Here is a 14,399-nt window from a genome sequence, read left to right on the forward strand (position 1 = left end):
CATGATAAGGATATTGTGTGCATGTGTGTTTGCATGGATTTCTGAAGGAGTGCTGCTGCCTTGTGACTGCTGTCAAATGTTAAATAATGAATAAATCCTCCTCTCATTGTGTGCTTATGTAAGAAATGTGTGTAAAACAAGATGTATAGACACTTGGAAATGCGTGAAGCCAGATAAAGAGAAATAGGTGGTGCTACAAATTTGATTTTCGGTGTGTGTGTGTGTCTGTGCTTTGGCGTTGTCAGTTCCGGTAACCTGAGCTTTTCCTGGTTGCTGCCTGCTGAGAGGTTGCCAGGTGTTGGTGAAGAATATTAACCCACTCATGACTGACTCACGTTTGCGCTCTGCTGGTTGTTTATTCACATGAGCAAAAGTCTCTCACTAAAGGTCTTGGTGTGTCTGTGAGTGCTTGGCAAAGTGATCTACTATATACACTATAGTGGCTAAATGGTCTGCAGTCTAATAAAATAATCTTGCAATAAATTCCGCCTTCGTAGAGGCTATAAATGTTTGAGAGAGGTGTTATTTCATCTGGCTTTCTGGAAGGTTGTAGATTAAGGGGTTATTGAACTACACCACTACTGAGTGGCGTTTCTTTTATTTTGGCCACTGGTTTATGGCAGTGAGGGTAGACTTTAAGTGAGGGTAGTATTTAAATTTATTCACCTCATAATACGTGAAGCACTTCTCTTTTATGCATGAAATCTTCAAAAATAAGTGGCATGTTTAGTGAGCACTGGTGTGACTGCTCTGCCATGTAGGTTGTAAGCAATTAAATCATCCGCCTAATGAATGGGAACGGTTATGCAAAAGTTATGGTAAAAGTTAAATATGATGACAATATGACTGGAAATAAAAACTTAATGGAAAGCGCAATGCTTCTTTTAATCGCCTTGGAATTGTTTCACGATACGAAAACTTGACAGTTGTGTTAAATTCACAGAGCAGAGATTTGAGCCATGAGACAGCTCTCAGACATGAGAGCTATCACTACACTACCAGCTACTTAGCAAATATTGAAATACCTCTTCAGGAAATGTGTTCGAACCTGTATGTGCATATTAAGAACAAGTGAGTGTGTTATATACCTTCGTCTTGCATATGTTTGAATATATGGTTGTGTGGGTGGGTGAGACACCAGTGGACGAATAGTGTACTGTTAGCTTTACAGTTTTACTTTACTGCATTTTGTTTTATACATTTGGCATCACTTTTGTTCTCTGTGTACAGTAATTTTGCCTTTTCTGTTCCCTGTGAGGATACGAATGCCTTGCTCTTTTGCTTTTTGCACTATTCCTCCCTGTTTTCTTCTCCTTCTACTTCTTCATCTTCATGCGGCAGGCTGGTCGGCGTTGCCAACCGACATTCAGTTGGATGCCAGAGGGCAAGAAGGAGAGAGATAGAGGAAAGAAGGCAGGGGAAATGAAACATGTGTTTTCAGTCTTACAACTGATTTTCTCTCCTGCTCTTCTCTCGAGATAATCAGGGAGTCTGGCAGCCAAAAGACAGCCTCCTTGACTAATCAAAATGTTCCTCCAGACATACAGGCTCTGCAATAATCCCTATAGTCACAGCCTTGGAGGGGTGTGGCAGCACATATCAATTTTTATGCATCTACTAAGAGAGTAAAACAGCGTATGCCAGCAGACGTGACATACAATCAAATTTATTCTAGACTACATGTCTTTAAATACATACTTGTGCACAATTTCACTTTATTATAAATGAAGAGCCTGGATTACTGGAAATCCACATGATATTCTGTCTGTCTTCAGTGTGTTTTTTGTCATGCATATTTCATATCTTACAGCTGTGTATCTTAATGTGCATCCTCAGTATGGAAGGCTTTTGTTTGCAGTGCTTGTGTGCAGACTCTCAGGGCATAAGATATGTTGCATGTGATAGTTCATTGCTACTTTTTTCATCTTGACACGCCATACCTGAAAGAGAGCAGTTTCTATAGCAACCGCATAAACCGTCACCACACTCCTATCCATGTTGTGTGTGTTCATGCAACATGTGTACCTCCACATGCCCCGAATGCGAGTGAGCGCTGTATTAATTGGTAGCGTATGTGTTGTCACCCAGCCAGCGGGTGGTGGTGGTGGTGGTGGGAGGATGACGGAGATAAAAACAATAAAGGAGCGTTTGTGGGCAGCATTTCAAGATACATAGAAGTTATGATAAAGGAAAGACACAGAGTACTGCAGAGGCAGGAGGGTGGGGCAGTGGAGGAAAGTGAGGGGAGAAAGAGCTAATATCACAGTGGAAAATGGATGTCTCTGAAGTCTAAATACAGACAGTCAAATAAACAAAATAATGAGTAGTGCTTGATTTATGTTGTCATGCATGGTGCGTATTTGCTTCTTTTTTTAAAAGTTATATCCCATCTCATGGAATAAGTAGGTGCAGATTTGCACTTGAGCAGCGATTCGCTTTAGCTGCTTTCTAACTAACTCACTGAGCGTCAGTGTGTGCACTCTGTTTACATCATCAGGTAGTAAAACAAATGTGTTTTTAGTTGTTTTTCCAGGTAGTCAAGATTTACTGCTGGACCTGTTGAAATCTATATCACTGTAACTGAGAATCACTTAAGGACACGTGTAGATGTCCGCTGGATAATATTTCTAAAAGCTTCTGGGACTCTGAGCCAAGTTATACAATGCTGTTCATATTTTTAGCATATTTGTAGGAAAGGGTAGCAGCTTGAGGTTCTCTTTCAAAAAAAACTTAATTTTGTAGGCCTATTTGGTTCTGTATTGGTACATAATCCCAGTGTGACACTGTCAGGCTAGGTGAGCCCTTTGGCAAAGGAACAGGCCGATAAAAGCCTGTTAATTCCACATCACTAACAGTCCCCCCACTGTCCCCTCTAAGTTTTTTCCCCCACCTTTCTCGCTGTGTTCAGGCTGCTTTCTCTTTTGATTATACGCCTCTCTCCCAGTCTGTCGTCTCTCTTCCTCTTAATACTGACTTGATTATGCTTAAGCTGTACCAACTGCTCCTATTGAATTCCAAAGCCTTTCAATCAATCAATCAATCAGTCAATCAATTAGTTGTGTAACATGATGAGTAGTATTAGGCAGACTGCCCAATTTCCTTAACTTCCTTAGTGAGTTACAGCTGTTAAATGTCGTTACTATTGGGTGCCAGTATATGTCAGTAGGTGAGCAGGCAATCACATCCCGCATGAGCAGTGGCCCGGGTTTGAGTCTGACCCACAGCCCTCTGTGGCGTATCTCTCTCCATGCTTTCCTGTCCCGCTTGGCTTTCACTGTCCAATAAAGGCTAAGTGCCAAAAAAATGAAGTTCTATTACTTAAACAATACCTGTTTAGGTAAGGTTAGCTTTGATTAACAAAAAAATCAGATACTGATTGCAGTTTTTAACTAAATTTCACCTTCCTTCTAATATAAGTATGTAATATTTTAACACCCTCAAACACCCTCTATCACTGCTGCATTTTTTGTCTCTCAGCCATTCTTCTTCTCCCTTTCATTTAGTCCCTAGTGTTGTGTGTCTGGGAAGGCTTGAATGATTAAACATAGGACAGAAACCTTCAGTGAACTGAACATCAAGGGCACCTGGAAGGAGGAAGGAGGGATAGAGGAGTACACAATGTCAGACAGGCGCTCCTGTTTGGACATAGATGACATGACAGGACCTGTGCTTCTGTAAGTGTCACCTTTTGCTCTGTGACACTGAGTCCTGCTCAGTAGAGACTTAAGACGCGGTCACATCTACCACACTGTGTTACAGTAGCAGTTGTAAAACTATACTTTTGTCATTGAATCCTAAATCTATTTCTGGAGAAATCAGCGGATGCAAATCAGTCTGTTGTTGTGCAGTAAAATCAAAGCCCCAAGAACATTTTTATAACTCAGCGCTGGGAACCAGATGTGCGATTTTTGCTCAGATGTGAGTGTTGTTAGATATTTTTTTTTCATCGCACACTCTGAAACAGCTGTGACAAGGCAGAAGTCCAGGGGAGTTTTAAGTGCTGCTTTGCATGTTTTGTTTAAAGGCTAAATGTAGCGGCAGCAGCGCTAATTCTTTGTCCCATGCTGCACTGCAGCTCTTTTGTTGCTCTGCTCACAAAATCAACCATCTGGTGGCTCACACACTGCTAATATAAGAGACAGACTAAGTCTATACCTGCACTATGAAAAGATTTAGATATAATTCGTTACTTTAATTGCAATTTACAAATAAAGAACTATAACCTAAATAATAACCAACACAAAGGCTACAAAAATTAACTGCTGACAAACGTTAATCAGTCACAGAAATGCTGCTAAGTATCTTTCCAAAGTTAAGCAGTCAAGTCAGCTTAACGCTTGATCTCTCATTATTTTAAAAACCAACTTTTGAGGCTGGCTCTGCAGCATACTCTGTTCTGAATTGTACTCAAGAGCTTCAGTGCACAGTGGCAGATAGGTTAAAAACGAAAGTATTATAATCAATTTGAAGCTGTAGTGACAATGGAAAGAAGCATGCACTAATATAACTCATAAAAGTGCTTTGGATGATTTCAAAGTGTCTCCTGATGAGTATAAAAATGCTTTGCACTATTTGCCACTGGATATGTACCTTATATATACTCACAGTGCATGCAGTTACAAATATATTGCATGTGTAAGGGGTCTATGGTTGAAACATTGGTGAAGAAACCTGTGGTGAGGCTCTGCTAATGTATTTTAAGCGTACTGTACATTTTAGCAACTGCACAATGGGGTCAGATCTAAATTATTTAGCATTTATGTGGTATGTTCTGCTGCAGATTGGGGTCATGTGAGTGTGTGTCTGTGGGTATTGGGTATGTGCATGCTTCGCCTCGTTGCTTAGTGTGTGTGTATATGTGAGCAAGTTTTTTAAATGTGGTTGAGGAGTTATGTGCTGGCTTGTCTGTGTGTGTGTTTGTGTGTGTGTGTGTGTGTGTGTGTGTGTGTGTGCATGCACTTTTCTATTCTGAACATGAAGGTCCACCCAAGCATTATGTGAGCATTAAGTTCCATCCAAGCACATGTAATCCCTAACCAGCTCCTGGGCTCCTCATTAGCATTACACTGACGTTCCTCCGAACTTATTTTCCAACCCTCTGATATTCTCTGCGTGGCCGGAGGGAACAATAGGTCGTGCTCACATCAAATGTGTTATGTCATAAGTGTGACTTGAAGCCTTACTGCCCATGTCAGTCGGGCCTGATTTCACTCTTACTGCCTGCTTCCACATTTTTACACATACCACACAGACACACACTTCAGTGTTTACACTCCCATGCCTTAATGTTTCCTGTGGGGCATTTGTACTCTTAAGGGAAGCCAGAGTTTTCCCTGGAGGGCTGTGCATGTTCTGTCCAGCTGGATCACTCCTACACAGCATATATAGTTAAGTTTGCACATCTGGGCTCACTATTTTTTCCTCGCCCTGTTAAGATCATTTTCAGACTGAATGCTTTTTATATCATATACCAGTTTGTGCTTCTGATGCCTATTTTTGGTGAGCACTCGGTGGAAGCCATGGCTGCTACTCTTACTTATATTACAGGACCCTTTGCATATTCTTACTTTCTGGTTCTCCACCTGATGATTTAAGAGCTTTTGTGACCAGAATGGGGTCATAATTAGTATAATATTAAAGCTTAAAACATACTTACATCAAATGTTACCAAACACATTTTTCTGACACTCTGTCTCTTTATGTTCAGCATGCTTATAGCTAAAACAAGTGCAAGCTGTCTGTGCCCAAAGTGTCTTTATCATTTTGTAGTAATACACAGTTGTAGCATCTGTCACAGTTTTGGTTACTGAAATACTTTGTTTTGGTTGGTGAAATGTGTTAAAAGTAAAGAAAAAGTAAAACTACTGAAAATGATTTCATTTAGGAGAATGTAGCCCGTTCAGTTCAATTCAATCTAGTTATTTGTATATAGCGCCGATTCACAACAACAGTTGCCTCAAGGCAGTTTCTATTGTAGGGTAAAGACCCTACAATAGAAACAACCCCAACAATCAGACGGCCCCCTGTCAGCAAGCACTTGGCGACAGTAGGAAGGGAAAAACTCCCTTTTAACAGAAAGAAACCTCTGGGGTGTGCTGGGGAGAATAGAACAGAGAGTAACAGGTGTAAACACACAAAAAGTGGAAAGAGGTGAGTGAAGAAGAAATGCGCAGTGCATCATGGGACGTTCCCACAGCAGCCTGAGCCTATTGCAGCGTAACAAAGGGATGGTTCAGGGTTACCTGATCCAGCCCTGGTTATGTGCTATATCAAAAACGGAGGTTTTAAGCCTAGTCTTAAAAGTAGAGAGAGTGTCTGTTTCTTAAATCTGATCTGGGAGCTGGTTTGATAGAAGAGGGGCCTGGTAGCTGCTGCAAATTTGGGGAAGTGTGCCCCTGCTGGGGAACAGCTGTAGCTACTTGTTACCTTGCCTCAGGCTTGAAACTTTGAGATGTCTGACGTGAAAAAGTCACCTCCGGTTTGCTGCTGAGTCAAAAGCAAGCACCGTAACACAAATAAACAAGTGCAAATACTACAGTTTACAGTATTATCTTAGCTGAGCTCAAGGAGTAAGGAGAGAAGTGGCAAAGTAGCTTGAAGGGTGACGTGAGTGGGGATGTTTTGCTACGTGAAGGAGAAGTTAATCTCTTCTGACTGTAGCGCCGGCCTCTCCCTGCCTCTCCTCTGGTTTTTTCACTGAATAAAACCACGGATGGTCTCCTGCTCTTGGTCCTGCTGATGGAGGTGAGGGTGGTAGCTGTTTGATTTCTGCTTAGAAGGTGAGCAAAACTTTAAACTACATATTCAAGAAGAATCTGTATATGTGCGATTTTACTAAATGCAAAAGACTGTACTGTGATTTCTTCCCTCCAAGAGGATTGTAAATGTGCATAAAATTCTGGTTGCCACATTGAACTGAAGTGGAGCTTTTTGTATTAAATTTAAAAGTCTGGGACTACATATAGGCTACAGATGTGCAGGAGTGAGTCACATAATTCATGTGCAGACATTTTTTTCAAGCCTTTATTTACACGTGTGTGAAAATTCCCTAGATTGTTACTGTATCGTATGTTAGGACAACTTGCTGTATTGACGGAGCGTGTTCATCATATGAGGTATTCTAACTACATGAGCTATTTCGAGGGGTTTTAAATGCGTGGGATTCAGTTGAAAGGTCTGCTCTGTGACACAGTGGGCGCAGAAGGGCTTAAGGCTAATATATGCCTGGAGATGCTAGTTATGCAACTCATTCATGCTTGCATGCACACACACACACACACACGCACACACTTCAGCTCACGCTTCACTGTATTGGTATTACCCCATGCCATCTGTGTCCACAGTTTGCAAATAAAAGAGATGACCTCATAGGTCTTGTGTGACGTTCTATTATGACTGCTCACATGTACACACGGGTTTACACAAACACACACTACTCTCAAAACTAGATTGGCCACTCAATTATGTTTTATGAATGAGGCACTTGTAGCGGCATAATCAGCAGTACAGGTTAGAGAAATCAGCTGAAAATGCTTTGAAACTGACATTAAAAACGGACATCTTTACAGCGTCTTTTAAAAATGACATTATGGTATAGTTGCTAAAACAACATTCCATGCTAAGGGAAACAATATTAAGTCAATCTGCGATGCAGAAGGTTACGGTTGTCATCGGAAGGGCAGAGTTTACAAATAAAATACACACACATAAACACTACTACGTATTAAATGTTAACGCAAATCATTTGTTGTGAATGGACTGCGCAGTTATAACCCAGCATTTGCTTTTGTGTCATGCCTACCAATCCAAAAGTAATGCACGGTATTAACTGCATTATAAACGAATGATCTCAAAATGCTCTTGAGACTTACTACATTATGCCAAGGAAGCTAATGTTTGGCTGAAGATCAAGTGGGATGGAAGTCACACATTCTCTCACGAAAGGGCAAACACCTATTAAGCTCTTCAGAGGACAAAGCCTGTGTTATACATCATCTTTTATGCTGAAGTGTAAAGCTTGCTAATGCTATACAATAAATCCTCCAAAATGTCCCAGCTTTTCAAAACCAATTCCTTAAGTGGGGACATACAGTGTCAATGTACAACTGTCTTAAAGTTAACCTTGAGAGTGTGTCCTCTTTTAGACTCTTTTGTGTTATGTTGTAGCTCAGTGCTTTGTAATCGGCACTGAAGTGACTTAGTTGGTTTCTTTTGGTTCAGATGTTCTTCAGGTGCACTGTGGACAGCACTTTTATCTCTCCATAGGTGCTGTCTAACATTTGCTACTCAAGGTTCACTATCTTGTCCAAGGATACGGCATGCAGACCGGAGTAGGCAGGGATCGCTCCCCTGACCTTCCAGTGGGTAGACAGCACCACGGGAGTCACAGTGGCCGTGTTAAAAAGTAAAGTAATACAAGAGTATAAATTTATTACTAAAATTATTACACCAAACAGATTTATATGTATCCTTGACTCTGAACACTAAACTGAGTTCTTCTATTGGAAATGTTACATATAACATATCCAAAGATACTTTTTTGTATAGTTTAAATCCTACTCTGCTACACCCTAGTTTACGCTCTTCTTCGCTGCCTTTGTGAGCACACTGATATCATAATAATGAATGAGAATTTCACGAGAGCTAACAATTACATATATACTGTACTAAATACTACAAGGAAGTAAGAAAAAAAACTGATGTGTTTCAGCATAAGGCTTTCCTCAGGGTTTCTGATACAAGTGGGTGCTGCCAGCCATAAAACACAACCAGGACCTAATCAGTAACAGGCACAGGTGGCAACAACTAACAGTTTGTCAACATGCAAAACCAACAGTGCGCTCCAACCACCAAATCAACAAAATGTGCACAAAACTCTGAAACATACTCACAGACAAAAACAAACCAAACACTTGAATAAAATTCCTTATTTAATCCACCAGGATACACAGTTTGCAAATGATACGTCTAATGTGCTTCCCTTTGAAGAAGTTTATGTTTCTTATTGCTCCCTCTTTTCAGTGACATAATGACTCCAATTCCCTTGAACGGTAGACCAAAAATGCCACATCCAGTCAGCTGAAAATGTCTCGCTATAAAGCACCTCTTTCTTCTCTCTTTGTTTCTTTTTTCTCTCTCGATCTTTTTTCCTATATTGCTTTCGTGTTTAGAAATTCGAATCCTTAACTCCCTCTTAGTCTTACTCACATAGCATAACCCACAAGGACGTGTAAGTAAATATACTCCATGTATAGTCCTACAAGTCATCACATTACTCACTTGTATTGTTTTACTCTTGTTGATTTCATTTTGTGTAATAAATGATCGCATATATCACACTGATATGCTACTCTGTCATCTGCTTCCATATCACAGTTGTTTTACAGTGAGATATTAAAGGACTGGTGGCTTGCTTTTGTCTAACGTGGCCCACTGACACACTGTACTTTGAGTGTGATTTAAATAATTGCAGGCTTTTAGAGGTTTTTAAAGGATGAGTTCAAACTGAAATATTTCTTCAATTAAGTTCATAAATGTTATTTCAAATTTATAGATGTTAAAACCCTTCACATTTTAACCTTAAAGATGTACATAAAAGCAAAACCAGCTGTTCTGTTTTTAAAATTATGATCAATAAAAAAAAGTTAAAGGTAACATTTACTGTCTCCAGGTCAGTTTTCAGGGCGTTTGCGCTGGTCTGCATTACTAAAGCTAAGGAGCTGTCCATGGTCCTGACTGCATCAACTATTCGATAGTGGTGAGCTTGATTTTGTTGCAGAAGATGTCAGTGAGGATATAACATTACCAATTTGTCCACTCACTAACCACAAGTACAGAACAATCTCTCTCACACACTCAGTTATTAAGGACAGCTGCATGCATAGATACATTGACTGTAGATGTCCTATTATACCACTCACTCACAATGGCAGTCCAGAGTTTAATGAAGAGATCTGGAGGAAATAACCTGTTTATAATATCTCAAGATTTAAAGAGGACTGAGATAATCTAATGTAGCAAGATATGAATGTTATATATCTTAAACACAGAGGAGAATATGCCTTTTGGACTGGAAAATGGTGTAAAATTTACATTCAAATACGAATGTTTGTCAACAGTGAGGAGAATATAATTTCAGAAACTTAAGCCATGAACTTCTTTTTGCATTTTACTTGTATAAAAAGGTCATGTCTGTAGTAATTACCTATTACGGGCACATCTCTGTTTGTGACTTGCTGCTCACAGTGACGACGGCAGATGTTGTCAGTGTGTCTTTCCGCCCACAGTTAAGTGGAACAAAGTGTTTCCGCCATGACATCTAATTAATGACAATCCTCCTGGGGAAAACAGCACCAATCCTCTACCCACAAGAATCCTATTTAGAGTCAGGAGTAGCCATCCCACAAATCTCTGCAATCATGATTTCATCCCCCATCAATTCTCCATTAGAAATGCATCATCTCCTGGCTTATTTTCTCAAGTATTATTTTGCAACATTTAATATTGCTATTAGGATCCAAAATGTGTTTTTCTAAATTCAGCAAATCCAAGATCACATCCATAAAATCCTATATTAGCTTGCAAAGGATATTTGAATGCTGCATTTAATGTCACTTAATTGGTTTTTTTAATTAAAAAACGGAAGAATTTAATCTCTTAAATATTTTTTAAATTATTTGTTATTTCATCAAACACAGCTGAGTGTCCTTTGTGATTGACATAAGGACTTATTTGCCATTTTTCTTTTTCCTATGTAGCCCAGTTTAGATTCAAGTGTGTATGAATCTGAGTAGATCAAATATAATTATACAGTCACTGACTATTTTATTAGCTGGACCTTGCTGGTTATGGTATACGCTGGTCAAAGAGATGGACGTGCAACAATACTCTGGAGGGCTGTGAACTTTAAACAATGGTCAATTGGTACTAAGGGGGCCAGAGTGTGCCAAGAAACTATCCTTCACACCATAATGCCACCAACAACTGAACTTTTAATACAAAGTTGGATGGATCCATGCTTTCATCTTGTTTACAGTATACCTAATCTGACCCTTGAACTGCTGGAGCAAGAATCGAGACATAACTGACCAGGGAAGGTTTTTCCAATATTCTTTTGTCCAATTTTGGTGAGCCTGTGCCTTTTGTGTTGTAACAAGTGGTTATTTGGGTTACTGTTGCCTTCCATTCAGCTCAAAGCATTCTGGCGAATCTCAGATCGACAAGGTATTTTCACTGGATGTTTTCTCATTTTCGGACCATTCTCTATAAACCCAGAGAGGGTTACCAGTAACTCTGCTAATTCTAAAATGCTTATCATATATGCATATCGTCTCATCACCAACAACCGTGCCACAGTCATGGTCACTTCTTCCATCTTTCTTCCCCATTCTGATACTCGATGTTTACATGCCTAAATGAGTCGCTGCCATTAAATATTTCTGTTAACAAGCAGTTAAACTGGTATAGCTAATATATTATCCTGTGAGTTTGATTACTTCTAAGCCACTCTGCTGTATCCTACATTATTGTGTCAGTAAAATGTGGCAGAACAAAAGAATAAGAAAATAAATATTTTCTTAAAAGGGCATCTTCATGCCTGGGTAAAGATATATTTATAGTCTAACTCACACAATAGTGCAATCCATATAACAAAATAATGTAGCTGCAGCTTGTTTTTTCATGACTTGATGAATCATTGCTTAAAGACACTGTATTTGTCTTATTTGTGGCAGGTGCCAGTTCATTTTTTGGAAATTCTACTATTATGAAGCTCCTAAAGAAAGTGTCAACAAGAAAGTAAGATATGAGCCAGTAATATAGATGCACAGAACATTTTGAGAGTTTAGGACCTTGGTGCCTGGCAGCCGTGAGCTAAGGTGGGTTCAGTAGCTAAATTTGTGGTTTTATGGACAGAATGATAATTATGGTGATGGAAGGGAGAGTCTGTATGAGTGTGTGTGGGTGTTGTGTGGTAGGCAATGAGAAATGACAGTATGGAAAGGAAGAAAGAAAGTTATCAGAGTGAATTAGACATTAGCTGTATTGATGCCTCTCCCTTAAGCCAATCCAGCCTCTCTGCATGCACATATGGAACACAGATTTCAAGATTCACACATGCCTGCTACTCTTTCACTTGCTCTGCACAGATGTCAGTGCTGTTAAATTGCGTTTTTTCTTAAGAGTACACCACATTTCCATATCCTTCATATCGTCAAACCAGATTTCTTTGTTTATTTGTGGATATTGGAGGTTTAAATTGGCACGAAAATGTGTGTGTCCTTTGGCTTCGCAGTTTAGCTGTGTGTATACAAGATGTTAGGGAGTGTTAAGCTGAGCTGTGAATGTGTGATTCACTGTAAGTGGGAGGAAGTGGAGAAGCAGACATCATTCCTGAGGCCCATAAAAAGAAGGCTTTAAAAGGTCATTCTCTTTCTTTCTGTGGTTCTTTATTACTCTCTGTCTTTTCTTTCAAACTTTCTTTTCCTTGATGGGAAAGAAGGTTGAGCAAAAGAAAGTTTAGGGTTTCTTTCTTTCCAGTTATCTGTACATTCAGTCCATCTCCTCCCCGCCTGTCTTATGGTGTCTGCTACAAGACCATGTCCCGGAGATTTAGTGAAGTGCGTGACTGAGACTGACATCTCCCTGTTTTTCATTTCTGCTTAATTAACAGCAGCATAGCAGGAGGATTTGTAACTGCTGCTGTAGGTGTGGCTCTGTACATTGAAAAACGCTGTAGTCTGCAGGGCTGTGATGTGGCGACATGAGTTACACAATAACAGCAGCAAGTGAACTCACTCACCAGTCTCTGTGTCTTCCTGTCCTTGTCTGTTCTCTATCTCGGTCTTGGTTTGATTGTGTCTCTCTGACATCCCTGGCTGTCACTCTGCCTGCACACAAAGAGATGAATGAATCTGGCTGGCCCCTCACTTTGTCTGTTTTTCTCTCTCCTCCTCTTGTCCAGAGTTTATTGAGTTCCTCGATTTATTGTACTGATAAATTTGATCATAAACCTCTGAGCTCCACAGTCTTTTCTCTTGCAGAAGGTGATACAAAGCTTTGGCCATTTTTTAACTTGTGACAGTCAGGTTCACAAGAGCATATTGCGCTGATGTATGGTGTGTCAATATGCTATTAGCGCTGTTAAGCATAATACAAAAGAGAATGTAGATAGACTGAGGTTTGTTATACTAAGCTGTTAAAGGGTAACAAACAATCCAAATGAGAAGCACAACAAAGACAAAAAAAAAATGAGATGGAGAACAAGTCAGTGAAACATACAATAGCACAAAAAATGGTAGACACACACAATCTGACAAAGGCTGACTCAAACTAAATAGAATACTGTGCAAAGGTTTCCTTTATATTTTGCTAGGAAAATGGAGAATAAGGGCAGTAATTCACTGAAAAATGTACAAACATGTGCAGTTTGTACAATTCTAACAAGGTGGAAAGTCAATATTTGGTATGAACACCTTTATTCATCAACACAGCCTAAACTCTCTTAGGCAAACTTTCTTGTCATTTCTTCTTCAGTCTTCAGGAATAGTTCCCCAGGCTTCTTAAAGGACATCCAGAGCTCTTTTTTGGATGTTGGCTGCCTTTTGATTTGTTTTCTGTCAAAATGATCCCACACTGCTTCAGTAAAGTTGAGGTCTGGGATCTGGGGAGGCCAATCCATGTCTGATCTGCAATTTTTCTAAGGACACACTCCACAGCACGCTTTCTTACAGCTAGTTTTTAGTGCAAAAATTCTATTTTATGCCTATCAAACTGTGTTATTTTTTTTTATAGATTCAGCTAAAGATATGCAAACAAATCATGTACGTTTTTGACAGTCTACTAATAATTGGTATCTTGCTAAGAGGGACTTATTCAGTTAGGTTGATTGGTTCAAAGGTCATTCAACCTAACTTCAAAGTGGATAAACAAACAAAAAAGAAAACACAGCCAATACCAAAAGGAGAACTGATGCTCAAGACGTCTTTAAAAATGACAAGAAGTTATGGCTCTTTGGAAGCAACATATAAAGAAATTATGTTGTGAAGTGTAGCTCAAGACTTTTGTACAAGGAGGCCAGGTTAAACAGGAACAACTGAAACTAATGAGGAATGACACAATAATAGTAGTAAGTAGTAATGTAGTACTTTCAATGCAGGAGAAACAAAGAATAACCCAATATCAGTAAACTTAACATAAACCATTACAAGTGTGGCTCTGCCGTTTTGAATATAAATGTATAGAGGTTGTGTTTCAGTGTATCTGAAATCCAAGTTTACTTTCAAACCTCCCCTGGACAGTAACTGTTGCATTTGGAGACCGTATTTTTAAAAACAAGCCCTGCTCTTTTTTCCGACTAGACATAACAAGAAAATAAAACCTGTCATTAACTCCTGTTGCTT

At 39.5% G+C, this 14,399-nt stretch overlaps 1 protein-coding gene across 6 annotated transcripts in view; it reads left to right on the forward strand.

Moving 5' to 3' along the window:
* rimbp2a (RIMS binding protein 2a) overlaps positions 1–14,399 on the forward strand; it is a 69,114-nt gene that overhangs the window by 18,399 nt on the left and 36,316 nt on the right. The gene's annotated exons all lie outside the window — the stretch shown is intronic.

Source organism: Perissodus microlepis, chromosome 7, assembly GCF_051167445.1.
Source record: "Perissodus microlepis isolate ML-2025 ecotype Zambia chromosome 7, ASM5116744v1, whole genome shotgun sequence".
Taxonomy (NCBI): Eukaryota; Metazoa; Chordata; class Actinopteri; order Cichliformes; family Cichlidae; genus Perissodus; species Perissodus microlepis.